The following is a 4120-nucleotide window of genomic DNA, read 5'->3' on the forward strand; positions in this document are numbered from 1 at the left end:
CCTTTGTGCTGTCAGGTGGAGAGCTGGAGATGTGGCTTTATTTTCAGGGGCCCGTCCACTCACGCCTCTGAGACTTGAGCTTCCAGTCTGGCCCCGACCAGGAGCAGCGTGGCCCCCTTTCCTCGCCTGGGCCCAGGCTGTCTGCGGGGGGTAGCTGTCCAGGCCTGAGCTCCAGGGTCAGACTGCTTGGGTCCAAATCCCGGCTCCCACACCCTGCGGCTGCCTCCTGCCTCCAGCTGATCGTCTGAGCCACAGCCAGGAGTTGTGCCCGCCCTGTGGGCTAGAAGAGCTGCTGCAGTGAGGCTGGAGCAGAGGAAACCCGAGTTCCAGATAGGAGCGGGGACTTGAAGTTGTCACAGGGTTTGGCCTTTGTCCCCTCCTGCTTGGCCCTGGACAGGCCCCTGAGGACCCTTCTCTGGGAGCAGGCCTCCACTTGTCTGAGAGAGTTCGGGTGGGTGATCCACCTGTACAGCCTTACAGCCTAACCTGGAGGCCCCTTGAGGGAGCCCTGTCTCTCTCTCTCTCTTTTATTTCTTTTTTTAATATTTATTTATTTGGCTGTGCCGCCTCTTTAGTTGCGGCATGTGGGATCTAGTTCCCTGACCAGGGATCGAACCGGGGCCCCCTGCGTTGGGAGCGCAGAGTCCTAACCGCCGGACCACCAGGGAAGTCCCGTGGGGGCCGTGTCTCTGACGCCAATTCTCCCAGGCCCTCCTGGAAGCTGTTCCGCTCATCTGTAACCAGGCGAGTCTCTCCTTTCAGCGGGTGCCTATTGAATCTGTTCCCAAAAGCTTCCTGCCCGCCCCCCCGCCCCCGATATTTTAGAAACAGCTCTGAGGTGTACAATGATGATGATTACCCTTTATTAAGCCCTCACAGCCTGCCGGGTGCTGGGAACATTCCGTGGGCCTTCATCGTTTCAGCAGGAACGCAGAAGGGCCTCCCTCTGGGGGAAGTCTGGGGACGCAGGTGGGTGCTGCGCTGACGGCATCGGGGTGGGGGGTGGAGCGCAGGGGGCTGATGGAATGGCAGGATGGGGACAGATGCTGGGTGCCCACTTGTGACGCACGCGGACGTGTGTGAGGCTGAGGCCCGTCGTGGCGCTGTGGCAGCTGATGTTGACGGGCACCATCTGGCCTGAGTCACGTGGCGACCTGAAGATCCACCCGCTCGTGGGCTTGACAGCTGGCCTGCTGGAAAAAGGCATCTGTTCATGGGAACGGGAGGCCTGGGGGGTGGAGGGAGGCCCTGAATGGGGAGGCTGCAGGACAGTGGGTCTGTTATCCACAGACAGATGGAGGGCCTGAAAGTCAGAATCCCATCCCCAATTTCCTCTCTGACCATCTGGAGGGCCACCCATTCCCACGGAAATGTTCCCTGAAAGGCAAATATTTTATTTTATTTTATTATTTTTATTTATTTATTTATTTATTTTTGGCTGTGTTGGGTCTTCGTTTCTGTGCGAGGGCTTTCTCTAGTTGCGGCGAGCGGGGGCCACTCTTCATCGCGGTGCGCGGGCCTCTCACTGTCGCGGCCTCTCCCGTTGCGGATCACAGGCTCCAGACGCGCAGGCGCAGTAGTTGTGGCTCACAGGCCCAGTTGCTCCGCGGCATGTGGGATCTTCCCAGACCAGGGCTCGAACCCGTGTCCCCTGCATTGGCAGGCGGACTCTCAACCACTGCGCCACCAGGGAAGCCCCGGCAAATATTTTAGAAGAGGGATCAGACCCAGGAAATCCCCACCTGGGGCCTCTATGCAAAGTCAGAGGAGGGCCTGCTGGGGTCTTCCAGGCGCCCTGACACTCCTTGCTTCTCAAGATGCTGCTACAGACAGGGTTTGCCAAGAAAGTTCTTTGAGTCATAAAAAGTCACCCCTGGAAGGACCTTTGTAAAAACCAGGTCAGCCTGAGCCAGAGAGATGCAGCCAGCTCCCAAAGGCTCACAGCTTAGTGAGAGCACGCTTGGGTCTCTGCTAGGAACACAAGGCCTTTCCCATCACATCACTGCCCTGGGGGTCTCAAGTTTGCAGCAGGTGAAAAGCTTGGGGCTTTATTTTCATTTGCTGAAGAAGATGGGTGTGTGTGTGTGTGTGTGTGTGTGTGTGTGTGTGTGTGTATGTGTGTGTGTGTGTGTGTGTGTCTCACAGAGGTCCCCAGTGTGTGTGTGTGTGTGTGTGTGTGTGTGTGTGTGTGTGTGTGTGTGTGTGTGTCTCAGAGGTCCCCAGTTAAAGAGACAGGCCAGAAAAGACTTTGGGCGGCTCTTGGCCCAGTGAAGTGTGGTCCCTATGGTCCCTTCGAGTCCCTGTGGTAGGACAATCTTGCTGCAGGGCACTGGATGCTGCTCCTCTCCTCCTGCTGCCGCCGTCCCCACCTGTCCTCAAAAGGGATTCTACACGGTGCCTTTTGCTCTGCTCTCATTTCCAATTCAAAACCTGGGGTGGGTGCTTCTGCTGGGTGGCTCCCAGGTCACACGCCTGCTTCCAGCCTGCAAAGGAAGCTGGGAATTCCCAGAGTTTTCAGCTTCCATAATAGGACGTGTGGGTTCTGCCTTGTAAAGCAGTTGGGGTTCTCCAACCTAGGAGAATGCTGGGAGGCCCAGAGAATTCAAATGTCCTTCACATGTGGGTTACCATCAAGAAGAAGGAAATAAGCATTTGTGGAGTGCCTCCTGTGAGCCGAATGCCTTACACACCTGGCAGGGATGCTGTTGGCCCTTAAGGACTTTTTGTGAGACATGGGAAAACAGACCCTTCCTCTATTGCCCTAATAGTATACCAATCTATGAGGTTCCTGATGCAAATGGAGCCCCTTGGACGTGGTTCCTGCGTGCAGGGCACCACCTGTTCAGCTGTGTGCACAGCAGGTGTGGACTTCACAGGCACATACTCAGGAGCTCAGAAATGTACCTTGGTCTCTCTGTAACTGGCATCCATCTCTTTGCTTCCAGTCCAACTTAGTCCTCTTTGAATTTAAACTGTCGACTGAAAAAAAATGCACAGTGTTAAGAGTTGTGAGTTAAGTTTTATTTGGGGCTAAATGAGGACTAGAGCCCAGGAGGCAGCATTTCGGATAGCTCTGAGAAACTGCTCCGAAGAGGTGGCGGGGGGAAGTCAGTATATATGTGATTTTGGTGAAGGGGGAGTACATGCATATTTTTTGCAGAAGGTTGCTGCTAGTCTTGTGAAGGTTGCTGTGAGTCTTGTGAAGGTTACTGCCTGTCACAAGGAGCAGACGTCACCATGAAGGATTTTAGTGCTTTTCTATATACAAGCAGATGCAAGAAGTGGGCTCATAACATCTTCTCCTGAAAATATCTAACTATCTGAAGACCTGTTCTGCTAGTCTTTCCCAGAGCACAGAGTGCCTCATTCCTGATCTCCACCCCGAACTCTTTCAGGGGGTGTTGAAAGTCAGCGGCTGCAGCGACTCATAATTTAATCCTGTAGAGGTAGATGGCAAGTGCCAATTTGTAGCTGACAAAACTGTCCGTTCAGGACTCAAATCCAATCAGGTCAGGATCAGCCCCTGCTCCCTTTCATTTCCTTCTCCAGGAGGGTGTATACACGGACCTTGCTGCGGAGGGGAGAAGCATCCATCCATGTTGACTCTCCCTGAGATGTGTGAACTCAGTGGGCTTTGGTCATCCATACCTGTCCTCCCTGCACCTGATAGGGACAGAGTAAAGGGACAAAGTAGGTAATTAAATAGTTAATCCTACTAGGGGATTGTAAATAAAGAAAAAAGTATGGGAGACTCCTGTAAGTTAATGATCACTCAGGAAAGCAGGTTTGCTTAACCACAAAACCAAGCAGGCTTGCTTAGCAACAAAACCATGCAACAGAAGCATGAGACACTCCCCCAAACAATAAAACAATTATGGCATGAGACCCACTTCCTGCCCAGTGAGGTCAGTAAGTTAATGATTCCTAGGACATGCTCCTCTGGGCTCATTAAAAGCAAAAATAAAAATATATATATATAGGGGCTTCCCTGGTGGCGCAGTGGTTGAGAATCTGCCTGCCAATGCAGGGGACACGGGTTCGAGCCCTGGTCTGGGAAGATCCCACGTGCCGCGGAGCAGCTGGGCCTGTGAGCCACAACTACTGAGCCTGCGCGTCTGGA

The sequence above is a fragment of the Physeter macrocephalus genome, chromosome 16, assembly GCF_002837175.3.
Source record: "Physeter macrocephalus isolate SW-GA chromosome 16, ASM283717v5, whole genome shotgun sequence".
NCBI classification, from domain to species: domain Eukaryota; kingdom Metazoa; phylum Chordata; class Mammalia; order Artiodactyla; family Physeteridae; genus Physeter; species Physeter macrocephalus.